This window comes from Armigeres subalbatus, chromosome 2 (assembly GCF_024139115.2).
Source record: "Armigeres subalbatus isolate Guangzhou_Male chromosome 2, GZ_Asu_2, whole genome shotgun sequence".
Taxonomy (NCBI): domain Eukaryota; kingdom Metazoa; phylum Arthropoda; class Insecta; order Diptera; family Culicidae; genus Armigeres; species Armigeres subalbatus.
The window spans coordinates 383764016-383777577 of NC_085140.1; positions in this window are offsets into that span (position 1 = coordinate 383764016).

Consider the following 13562-nt stretch of genomic DNA (forward strand, 5'->3'; position numbering starts at 1 on the left):
TGATTTTAGGTCAACCGAATCAAAAGAACATAATTTCTCGTCGGATCAAGACGTGATTTTAAACGCACGATTTGATCAAAGCATGTTGTCAGAAGGCACAGAAAATGGAACGGAACAGTTGTCAGCGGAAGATTCGATAGACGGTGATCGTACTATAGTCGAGATAGATCAAGAAGATCAACAATCACTCGAAGAATCAGTTGAAGAAACTGACTATGAAAGTACATACGAAAGTCACGCAGACGAAGAAGATGAAGACGACGAACAACAAGGGTTACGGCGAAGTAAACGAGAAAGAAAAATACCAACTTGGTATTCAGATTATAAAGCACATGTCGCCGGGATATGTAACGAAGTTATTCCACAAAACATAGAAGAACTGAAGAGAACTGAAGACTGGGAAGAATGGAAACTGGCAATTCAAGACGAACTCGACGCATTACATCAAAATGACACTTGGACAGTTGTTAACTGTCTACCAAAAGGTGTAAAACCAATTCAATCGAAATGGGTTTTGATGAAAGAAGATGGAAGGTATAAAGCTAGATTGGTGGCAAAAGGGTGTTCTCAGCGTCCTGGGTTTGATTTCGCTGAAACCTATGCACCAGTTGCTAAACTAGAGAGCGTTCGGTTAGCCCTAGCACTGGCCAACGAACATAATTTGCATGTACATCAAATGGATGTCAAGACTGCATTTCTAAATGGAGAATTAGACGAGGAAATCTATATGAAACTCCCAAGAAATGGAAATGATCAAGGTCACATTGTTCAACTTCATAAGTGTTTATACGGCTTGAAGCAAGCCAGCCGATCATGGAATAAACGCTTTGATGATGCTATACGAAAACTTGGTTTCATTCCATTGAAAAATGACTGTTGTATATACAAGTCAAAATCCAAAGGAATAATACTCATCTTATATGTAGATGACATTCTGGTAATTGGAAAGAATAACGAAGATATATCCTGGGTTAAGGAAAAGTTAGGAAGGTTATTCCAAATGAAAGATATGTTGGAGGTAAAGCATTTTCTGGGAATGGAAATCGTACGTGATTTTGAAAATCAGACGATAGAAATTTCTCAACCACAATACATAGAGAAGCTTCTCAAAAGATTTGGAATGGCCGAGTGTAAACCAGTGGGGACACCATTGGATTACAACACCAAATGGTCGAAGCCTGAGGAAAAACTCACCGAACAGCCTTACAGAGAATTGCTTGGATGCCTACAATACCTTTCGATAACATCAAGACCAGATATTTGTATTGCAGTCAGCATTTTGAGCAAATATACGAACTGTGCCACGGACTGGCACTGGTCAGGATTAAAACGAATATTGCGATACCTACGGGGAACGACCGACACAAAAATTGTATACTCAAAACATGAAGATAAGCCCCCATTAGTAGGATTTGGTGATGCAGATTTTGCAAACGATCCAGATGATAGAAAATCATTATCAGGATATGCATATCTATTATATGGGAATCTAATTTCGTGGTCAACGAAACGGCAACCAACCATCAGTTTATCAACGAGTGAAGCGGAATTGATTGCACTGTGCGCTGCTGCAAAAGAAGGGGTGTGGCTAACATCACTTCTCAATGAATTGAATATCATCACAACACCATTCATCATCATGGAAGACAGCATCCCGTGCATCAGTATAGCGGAGGAGCCGAGATCACACCAGCGAATGAAGCACTTGGACATCAAATACCTTTTCATTCGGGAACTTATCAAAGGAGGGAAACTCAAGCTGCAATTCATCCCAAGCGTAGACCAACCAGCGGACGCGTTTACAAAGGGTTACCTAAAACACGCATAGAAAACTGTTTAGTATGTTGAATGTGCAAATTGTGGGGAAGTGTTGAGAAAAATGTTTCGATCCGATTGATTGCACTATGAAACATAAACAATAACAATTTGCCATTCATTCTAATACTGATAAACAAGATGTCATTCTGACATCTCACTACTGACAAACGAAATGTCGACTGTCAATCCAATGTCGACTATGGAAGGAAGAACTTGTATCCAATCAGACATTGTATGCAATAATGTACGAAGAGCTTCTTGTGGCAAACAAGAAGCTTTACGAGTTGCATGGAACTTAGAAGTTAGAATTAGTTGTATACAATATAGACACTGTAGATTACATAGACAAGCTTATACAGAATATGAAACTAGAATGATTGTATCGATAAATAACCATGTTTGATATAAACCACTTGACGTATTGAAAGCTCAATAAATTATCTTCAAACCTGAGAACAATCCGAGTATTATTTGGAAGAAAGATTCTCAACACTTAGCTGGTAGTGTAGCCTGGGCACTGTTGTCCGTTTGACATCAGATAGAGTGAGAGGGTGCGTCCAGTGGGCTCTGCCTAGGATGTGGTGGGGTTCGACAGTGGGCTCTGTTGAACTTCTATAAAAAGCTGCATGTGTCCCCAAGCAGGCCCTATCAAAGCGACCGTGTGCCGCTCAAAGCGCACTAGCCTAGTCCTGGTGTTGGGTAGGACTTTAAACAAATTTGACCCGACTGATCGAGCGTCTGTCCACCAAGGAGGTGCGGCTCCAACAGCGTCTGTTCTGGCATCCAGCGGCTGAGTATGAAATGCTATTCCCCGGAAGCTATACCTAAGATGGCAGCCCCATCCCGGTGGATAGGGAACCTTGGGCCAACAACCTACTGCTCCCGAAACATCAATTTGTTCGAAAATCGGATAATGAAAGAATACGGACTGATTTTACGACGACGACTCTTAGCGCGAAACAACGGACACGAATAGGAACATGGAACGTTTTAACCCTAGCCCAGCAGGGTAAATTGGCACAACTTGCCAATGAGGCACGTCGCATGAAGCTTGAGATCCTGGGACTGAGTGAAGTCCGTTGGCCAAACTTTAGAGAACACAGAACGCCGTCGGGACAAGTTCTGCTATGCTGGTTTACGAGGTGAACACGCTCCCCGGCATCGCGGAGTTGGCTTCCTACTGAACGCTCAGGCACACTCTGCGCTTATGAAGTGGGAACCTATAAGTGAAAGGATAATCGTTGCCAGATTTATAACACGGGTCCGAAACCTTACTATAATCCAATGTTATGCCCCAACCGATGCTGCCGATCTGCAAGACAAAGAGAACTTCTACAGTCAACTCAATGCCGTCGTAGATAAAATTCTGAAGGGTGATATCAAGATCTGTTTTGGCGACTTCAATGCGAAGATCGGATCTGACAACTCGAACCATAAGCGCATTATGGAACACCATGGTCTCGGAGAAATTAGCGAAAACGGATAGCTGTTCGCAGAATTTTGTGGTAATAACGACATGGTAATCGGGGGATCGCTCTTCTCTCATTGACCGGTTTACAAGGTCACGTGGGTCTCCCGGACGGCTTTACAGAAGATAAAATCGACCACATCTGCATCAGCTGAAAATGCAAACGGAGCCTTCTTGATGAACGGACTAATCGTAGTGCCGATATCGCGTCTGGCATGAGGAAAGAGTTGGACGACGATTCAACATACGCAGACTGGAAGATGCCACGGTGAAACGGTCCTTCGTTGAAGAACTGGAGACGCGTGCTGCAGATATTCCGGAAGGTGGCAGCGTGGAAGACCAATGGACCGCCATCAAGAATGCCTTCATCGCCACCGACGAAGGAGAGAGAGCCGCAGCAACCGGGGACATTCGCCTCTTCTACGATATTTAACGACGCTTAAGCGGGGCGAAGATGAATGCAACGATGCCTGTGAAAGACGCGAATGATCAGTTATTGACCGACCCAACTGACCAGTGCCAGCCAGGCCATCATCACCTCGGCATGATCTGCCTAGGATCCGACGTATAACACGCGTCAATACCGAAGCTCCATCAATGCTAGAGATTCAAACAGCCATCCAAAGCATAAAATCGAATAAAACCCCAGAGGTCGATCCCATGAGATCCGCTCAACTACTGCATCGTTTATTTCGTAATATCTGGGACACCGCAACTTTCCCGGTCGACTGGATGCAAGGTATCTTAGTAAAGGTACCCAAAAAGGGTGACCTGACTGTATGCGATAACTGGCGAGGCATTATGTTGCTGTGTACCGTTCTCAAAGTGCTATGCAAAATTATCCTAGCCCGGATTCAGGAGAAGATCGATGCGACTCTCCGGCGGCAGCAGGCCGGATTCCGTGCCGGAAGATCCTGTGTAGACCATATTGTCACGCTCCGTATCATTCTGGAGCAGGTCAACGACTTCCAAGAGTCCCTCTACTTGATATTCATTGACTACGAAAAAGCTTTCGACCGTCTCAATCACGAGGATATGTGGGGGCCCTGAGACGCAAGATGGCTCCTGAGAAAATCATCGGCCTCATCGCTGTGCCTCGATGAGGCCTTCTCGTGGAGAATGCTGCACAATGGGGTCTTGTTCGGTGTGTATCATGGTGTGTATCAGTGGAGAACACTCAACGGCTACAGGTGCACCAATAGATGCCTGCGGTATATAATTCGGGCCTGGTGGCCTCACAACTGGATCTCAAACAACGAGCTCCATCGTCGTTGTCACCAGAGGCCGATAGCAACAGAAATTCGGGATCGGAAGTGGGGCTGGGTCGGCCACACTCTACGTAGGGGCGGAAACGAAATCTGTAAACAAGCATTAGACTGGAACCCAGCGGGACATCGCAGCAGAGGCATACCCAGAAGCTCATGGCGGCGAAGCCTCAATAAAGAAATAAAAGAAGTCGACCGAAATCTAACCTGGCAACAGGTTAAAGCGATAGCTGGGCAACGGTCTGAATGGAGATCTTTCAAGTCGGCCCTTTGCAACACCGGAGGTGTACAGGATCCATAAGTAAGTAAATAAGTTCGCATTTGCACCATTTATCCCTTCCAACAATCCTCATGCAGTGCTACGATGCCGAATCCACGGTCCTTGAGCACATTTTGAGAGATTTACAGTTCCACAAACCGAGTTTCCAACCGCTAGTCCCTTTTCGTCGCAGTGGTCGCCGATGACTCCAGTCCGTACTCTCTTGTTGATTGTTCGTAGCGTGAGTTTTTTTAAAGGCTGGCTTGCAGGGCCTGACACCAAACCCCTTAAATTTCCGGAGGACCATGGTGCCATTACAACCTATCTATCTGTGTGATTTGATATGGTGAATAAAAAAAACAATATTAAATGTAGAATTGAAAGGTGACCCATTTTGCCCCGCTGTTTGACCCATCTTAAACCGGCATTTTTTTATTGACTGAAAAAAAGACTTTTACTTTTATGACTCAAAATGAAATAGTGGAATTTTCGTTATTTCGTACCCTTGGCATACATATTATGAGTTATTTTTGTAGATCCATTTTGAATTGCTAATATAATATGTTAATTCAATTAAAAGTGCAGTTACCCCGTAGACAAATATACATAATAAACATAATTCAATGTCATCAAAATAACATAGAAGCTGAAAAAAGAAGTTAAATTAAATAAAATCAAACGTAATCGTGCTAAATCAGCAATTCCATTGCACATTAAGGGCGCTGTCGATAACCCATCAAAGCACAAAGCTACCCCTGCTGAAAAAAAGTGAAAACGTTTTAGGAGTTTCAAATTTATCCTTGATTTATTGCACCGTTGACTCGCTTGGTTGACCGGTCGCTTGTCGAAATAGCCAACACCATTCCGATACATCAATGTGAAGCCCTGAGTGATGGTTCGCGTTGTTTTTTGACCAGAAAAAAGATGGTTTGTGACAACACAATATTTATTTGGTTGAACGTTGAAATAGCAACTTGAAGCTGCTGTATGTTATATTTAGGTATAGTGCGGCACATCTGGTTCTCTACATTGATATATTAGTGTGAAGTGTGGTTTAAGCAAATTACTATATTTCACTATGTATAATTAACCGAACGTTCATTGATGGGGTAGCATGTGCCCAAGCCTGATCACACATAATCTTTGCGTTGTTCGCGTTGAGTTGTTACGGTCGTTGACCATAGGTTTGAATAGCGTCGTAAGAGGTTAATTGATGTTCTTAAAATTTTATCCGGTTAGGGATGAGACATTTTAAGCTGTAGATAACATTTAAAACATTTAATGTTTAGAAGTGGCTTTTTATTAACTGCATTATATGCGAATGGATTCTCAGTTTCAGGCATACTAGTAGCGACTCAGGCAAAATTAACTCTGTACAAATCGTTGATTCGTCCAGTTCGCCTGTACGGGCATGAACCTTGGACGTTAAAAGATGCAGACTATCGAATTCTCGGAGATTTTGAGAACGCTCACGTTTATGCTAACGCACTTGACGTTAAAACACACAACATCGACTTCAAGGGTGGTAACCTCACCACCCGTCGATCGTAAGCTATGATAGTGACCTAGCGGTCCGTATCATGATCTCACGTTGGACACGAACACTCCGACAACAACCACCGCGTATGAACCGCAATGCCTTCTATATCTACATACGGAGGTCCCCGCAGCCCACCCGCGACATGTTAGTTGTCGGGGTGAGCAAAGTGTTCACTGCACTACAGATGCCCCTACTGCATTCGTTGGTTTTGTTCAAGACGCCACCACCGTTGCAGTTTCGACATAAAGATGCTTTGTTCACCGCATTCCATATAACTTCCTTCCCGCACATCCTCTCGGCGAGGTTGTCCGGGGTTGTATCCATACCGCTGACAAGCATCATGGCATTGTGTTCTACGTCGAATCTCGGGCATGCGAACATCACATGCTCTGCCGACTCTACCTCACCTACACATTCTGGACACTCCGCAGAATCTGCGAAGCCAAACCTGTGTAGGATTTTTTTTAAAGCAGCCATGTTCGCACAACACCTGTGTTAGGTACAAGTTGACCTGACCATGCTTTCTACCGACCCAGTTGTGCCATGCTCTTTGCCATTTGAGCAGCGAGGCTGCTCTCTTGACACGTCGCACTTGCACCGAGTCGCTTTCGTTGTAGCACTCAACATCTTCCTCTAGGAGTATGTCTATCGGCATCATCCCAGCTATTACGCACACCGCCTCATATGATATGGTGCGATATGCGCTCGCGACGCGTAGGCACATCAGCCGGTGTACTATGACAAGTTTCTTCACATTGTACTCGGCATTCAGTGCTACGGCCCATGCTGGTACGCCATAGCGGATAATAGACAGTACTACACCCGCTATAAACCTACGCACCTGACTGTGCGCCGCCGATCTGTTGGACATCATTCGTGATAAAGATTTCATCGAAAATGAAGCCCACGGACATGCTCTGTATAAGCCACCAGCACACTCTGTATAAGCCGACAATCTATTCAGTCAGGATGACCCTCTCTAGCAGCTTTTTAGTTGTGTCGAGTAGGCAAATTGGTCAGTATGCCGAAGGGTCTCCCGGCTGCTTGCCGGGCTTCGGTAGTAGCACCAATTTCTGCCGTTTCTATTGATATAGGAAGTTTCCTTCGTTCATGCATCTTTGGAGGCAGCTCCTGAACATGTCTGGATCTGGATCAGCCAGAATAGCGTGTCTAAGGACCAGGTTTAGAATATTATCCGGGCCTGGTGCCTTATTTTAGCTTAAATTTCCTTGCAGCTACGATAAGCTCCTCGTTAGTCACAAGCGGTATCACGTCGACTGACTCGTAAGGGGTAGCGGGCCAGTTCGATGATTCATGCCTCGGAAACAACCCTTCGACTGTTTTGGCCAACATCTCCGGAGATTCCTCAGGTGGCGTGCTGTTAGTCCTAGCCATCACCATCCTGTATGCATCTCCCCGTGTATTATCGTTTACCATCCTGCACAGCCGCTCAAAGCAGGGTACTACCTTCCCGATCAAGAATGCATAACAAAATTATAACAAGGGGAGTTATTTATTTCAGAAAAATAATGTAACAAAATGTGTTATAAAATTGGCTGGTTAGTTGTTAAAATAACAAAAATTATATCAAAATTCCCTCTAGCCGTAACATAATTATATCAGAGGTTGTTACCTTCATTTCAACATTATAACAACCGTTGATATGATTATGAGGTACATAAATCTACTTTCATGGTAATTGCCTACATTACGTATAAAAATGTGGTACGCTACCCGATCAGGAATACATAACAAAATTATAACTCAATTCTATCAATGGTTGTTATTTAAAACAACGTGTGTTATAATTAGATAATTCGATAAAAATGTGTCTTCGGCCAGTTTTATTTCATATCAAATTTATAACAACTTTAGTTATGTATATTTACACAAAATAATTGCCTACATTTTTTGATATTGGAAAAAAGCGGAGGTAATCACCTCCAGTATAACTTGAATCAATGTTCGATGTTAATAGCTAGTACAAAGTTAATTGCCTACATTATGGATGGAAATCCGGCGTTGTAGCGTACCACATTTTTATACGTAATGTAGGCAATTACCATGAAAGTAGATTTATGTACCTCATAATCATATCAACGGTTGTTATAATGTTGAAATGAAGGTAACAACCTCTGATATAATTATGTTACGGCTAGAGGGAATTTTGATATAATTTTTGTTATTTTAACAACTAACCAGCCAATTTTATAACACATTTTGTTACATTATTTTTCTGAAATAAATAACTCCCCTTGTTATAATTTTGTTATGCATTCTTGATCGGGTACAACGCCGGATTTCCATCCATAATGTAGGCAATTAACTTTGTACTAGCTATTAACATCGAACATTGATTCAAGTTATACTGGAGGTGATTACCTCCGCTTTTTTCCAATATCAAAAAATGTAGGCAATTATTTTGTGTAAATATACATAACTAAAGTTGTTATAAATTTGATATGAAATAAAACTGGCCGAAGACACATTTTTATCGAATTATCTAATTATAACACACGTTGTTTTAAATAACAACCATTGATAGAATTGAGTTATAATTTTGTTATGTATTCCTGATCGGGTTACTACCTTTAATCTCGTATTTCAGAGCTCTGCTTGCTGTCTGGAACACACGGCGTCTCTCGACCTTTTCAGCGTCTGTTCGGGCACGTCGCAACCTTCTCTTAGCTCCAAGATTTCTAGGTTGAACTGCGAGGTGCGCCATCCTAGATCGGATTTGCCGATCCGCATTGTGGTTGCGACGGGGGTATACCGGATCATAAAACGAATTTCCTGATGATCGCTGGAGGTATGCCCCTCATGAACCTTCCATTCTGGCTCCACCGCCCATCCCGCGCTACAGAAGGTCACATCGATGCATGATGCACCGCTCGGTCCCCTGAACGTTGGCACTTGGACTTCGTTCAGCAGGACTACGTTCAATACCGCTAGCGACTCTAGCAGGGTATGACCTCTAGCATTTGTGGACCGGGATCCCCAGTGGACTGGGGACTGCCCACGCATTGAAGTCACCTGCTACAACTAATGGTTTTAAGCCAGTTAGTTTCGCTGCAAGAATGTCGACTACTCTAGTAAACTGCAGTATACTCCACCTGGGAGGACAGTAGCAGCTACAAAAGTAAACACCGTTTACCTTTGCTATGACGAAACCCTCATCATCAGGTGATGATAAAATCTCCTGGATGGGATATCGCCCGCAAGTCCAGATGGCCCTGATGGCCATCTGGGACTTATCCGCAATCCAACTGTCGTTTCCAGCAGGGATGCGGTATGAATCGGACAGCAAGGCTACATCAGCTTTACACTCGGTGACCAACTGTTGTAGCAGCAGTTGAGCCGCCTCGAAGTGGTTCAGGTTTAGCTGTGTTACTTGCCTAGAGGCCGGACAGGCCTGGACTCTGGTAAGGTTTGTTGTCTGTACCCGGGGGACAGATTCAGACACCTTGGTGCAGCCTGACAGGTGCGAGCTTGGTGGCCTTCAACTCCACACCTACGGCATAGCTTACTGCGATCAGGTCCTTTACAGTCATATGACTTATGACCGTTGCCAAGACACCTAAAGCAGGTCTGAAGCGGTTGGCTTATACCCACTTTCAGCTTAGCCCTATCCATTACCTTTTTGGCCTTAGCCTGAGGTACTTGGAATAAGACAACCTGCATTTCTGCGTAGCATTTGCGTAACCGAACCGCAGATTCATGGATCTCGACATTGCACTGATCTCTCAGTGCGTCGACCAGGTCTCTGGCCTCGGTTACTTCATCCAGGCCCTTGCATTGGATGTTCGAAACTGGGCATAAGGCTCTTACTTGAACCCCATCACACAGGACCTCCTCCGTTAACATTTTGTACTCAGAACTCTTCTAAGCAGCATCCCGCTTCAAGACGAGAATCATCTCGCCTTTCCACGTCCTTCGGATGCAGTTGACATCCCCTCCTAGGCCAGAGAGTTTATCGGTTTATCGTTAACTCTCATGGCCTTCAAGACTTCGGCGTAGCTTTTATCATCAGTTCTGACGATAATCGCCTCGCCTCTGTCTTTACGCTTACCACTGCCATTGGAAGGCGCACCCGTCCTCTCCTGGGCTTAACCATTCTCAGCAGTGGTGTGCATCGCTCCACCTGCCGCACTCTTAGCGGCCTTCTGCCGTTACCTCCTCGCCTTCTTGGAATTCACGACCTCCCTCCTGGGTAGGTCTTCCTCCCGGCGAGCTTCAGTGGTCCTCGTTGGTAGAGGCACTGGTTTCTCCGGCTTGGGAGGGCTGGCCTTCCGCTCAGCCTTCTCCCGTCTCTCCCGCTTAGCAGCTGCAGACTTCTCGGTAGGTTCGCCTCCTGCGTAACCTTACTCAGCTTCGGAGTCACCCCTGTTCCTCGGTCTGGCTCTCCGCCAACTGTTTCCCTTCGGCCAGAAGGCGAATCTTCGATTCAGCCTCCTCTTTTTCTTTCTCCGCCTGGTGTTCCGCCAGTTTCCTTCACGAGTTTGCGAATTTCTCGCTACGCACTCTTGCTGGCCTCTAGTAGGGACCTCCACTCTGACTTGGCCTCCACTACCAGGGCACAGAGCAAGTTTCAGGTCCTTGCTGTAATTAACCCGGTTGTCCAGGAACGACATGATCACGTCTGAGACATCCGTGATCACCTCCATCATCCGCGTTCCTCGTGGTTCGCCATCACTGAATTGATGACGCGGGTCAGGGTGCGGGTGGGGCCGTCCATCTTCACTTCAACCGGTACCTCCTCAGACCCTCCACGGTTTTCTCCATCGCCTTCCTTCTTTGGGGAGACGCCTTAAGACCACTGCGTCTGTCAAAAGGATTCTCCTTGCCGCCAGTCGCTACTCCTGCTTCGCTCGTCGTTTTAGTATTCTTTGCAAGTTTCATGTTTATTGGGTCCCCCTTGCGGCTGCTGTCGAATCCTGCTGGTGTAGTCGCCATTCCCAAGTAACATTTCAAGTTTTATTCCGCTCTAGAAATTGTTTTCAAGATCGAATTACAAGAACTGACAATAAAACCCATTACTAGAGGATTACCTTCTGATGACCACTATAAGAGTAAGATATGTCCAAGTGGCCCTCTCTAGATTACCACTATAAACCTCTTATAAGAGTATATAAAAATCCGTTTCAAGCCGCCCGCAAAAAAAGGGAATTTGGCTGCGGCAGCTGCCAAAAATTTGCTTTGAAAAAAGAGAAACAAAATCTTGCAAACAAATAATAACAAAATAAAGTGTTGATGAAAATCATGATAAGGATGACTACAAAATAATACTTTTTTAAGTTTTTTCTCCAATGTACTTTCATGGAAATGAGGTGCGCGCTCGATTTCATGGTGAAAGCTAGTGCAAAAATGAGATTAAGCACTACGCGCCCGCAAAATAATATAGTTTTGGGCAATGAATTTATAATTATTATAATATCAATAACGTAAATCTTCACTAAACTAATTGATATTACACTTAGATATGATTGTTTTTTATATCCTTTACCAAAAACGTTCTTTTGCGGCGAAAACACCGTCTAATCATAAATTCCAGTGATAAATTTTACTGACTTGAAGATGGTTCTCCATTTCCAATATGGCTATCATAGATTTCGATCTGAAAAATGTTGCTCTTATTAAACACCGTTATAAACCCTTTGCAATGTAAATATTCTTATTGGGGTTGTTCATTTGACTACATTACGACCCAATATTATGGCTTTGATCAAGCTTTGAAAATTGGACTTATTATGCTCTTCGTTACAACCGTAGAGCTGCTAACAAGACCAGTCGGCATTTGACGTTTGAAGCTTTTCGAACAGATTTATTAGAGGTTTATTGATAGCAATAAGATCGCCAATAAATCTGAGCAACTAGCCATGGTGACTGCTGTCATAAATCCGCTATAAGAATTAAATAAATCTAACAAGCATGAAAATTGTTACTTGGGTTGCGATCCCATGGCTATCTATACATACCTTGCGGCATGCAGGAAGGCCATGCGAGGGTTGACACTTTCGTGTTCAGAGCCAGATCAGCGCTAGTCAGGAAAGAGCATCTGAGCCTACCTAGGCAAGATTGTATCGCGTGCTACAAGGCTCGTTACGGTTTTATGGGATGGAAGACAGCCTGGCCATTAGCCCATTCGCCGTTTCAGGTCGGTGCCAACCGGCCTTACTAAGAGAATATAATAACCAGAGTATTAGCCCTCGCTTTCACAATATTCCAATATCCAGAGACAAGGTCCAATAACATGCAACCAGTATACCAAAATCAGGATCTTACTGGGATCAACCCTGATGTGTCAATGGCACAGCGGCACACAGTCGCTTTGATAGCGTCTGCATACGGACACTTGTGGTTTTTTGGGAGGGATTTAGCAGAGCCCACTGCTAAACCCCACCACGTCCTAGGCAGTTCTCCCTGACTCGCAGACAGCTGGGGAGGGGTCGTCATAGTCTCAGTAGATTTTCACTATTTATCTCAAATTTGTCTATTTTAATGTATATTTTTCAAAAATCCTTGAAGATATTGAAATTTGTTCGAAATATTATAGAAAATAACATCAAGTCTGTTTGTTATATTGCTGAATTCTTGCGCTTTTTTGTCTCTCGATGAATATTTCTACATATTACGTTATTTTATGGGACGACGCTTATTGGAATTTAGTTTTCTGGTTAAGAACTCCAAACCTAGTCAAAGGTTATAGAGGCAACTTAGAGAGTTTTATTTGAAGTACAAGTATTTATGTAAAGTACATAACATGCTGAAAGAAAATTGCACTCAACTTCGCGCGTGCACTAAGGGGACTTACCTCCTACTGACTTGAATGAACTTACTGCCCTTGTCCTTATAATCCATCCCAATCTCTCTTCACACACATTACTGTGTTACTCTGTGCCTTGCGCGATGTGATGGCCCAATATGCATCCAAACTCCAAACGTTCCCGCCTTTTCCAAGCGGCGTGGCCCAGATAATACATCTTAGGTAGACTTGATTTGTTCGTGGATGACGAGGTTTACTCCCCCTGGGAACATATCATTGTCCGGTTTACTCGGTTCCATTCGACGGGGAATTCTGTCCCTTTGTTTGCTGTTGAAAATTGGGCAGATTGTACTATGGGATCAGAAGTTATGGCGAAAACACTATTTTTATGGGCAAAACACGCAAAAAAAACCCTCATTCGTGTTTTTATAAATATTTTTTTGGGCGAG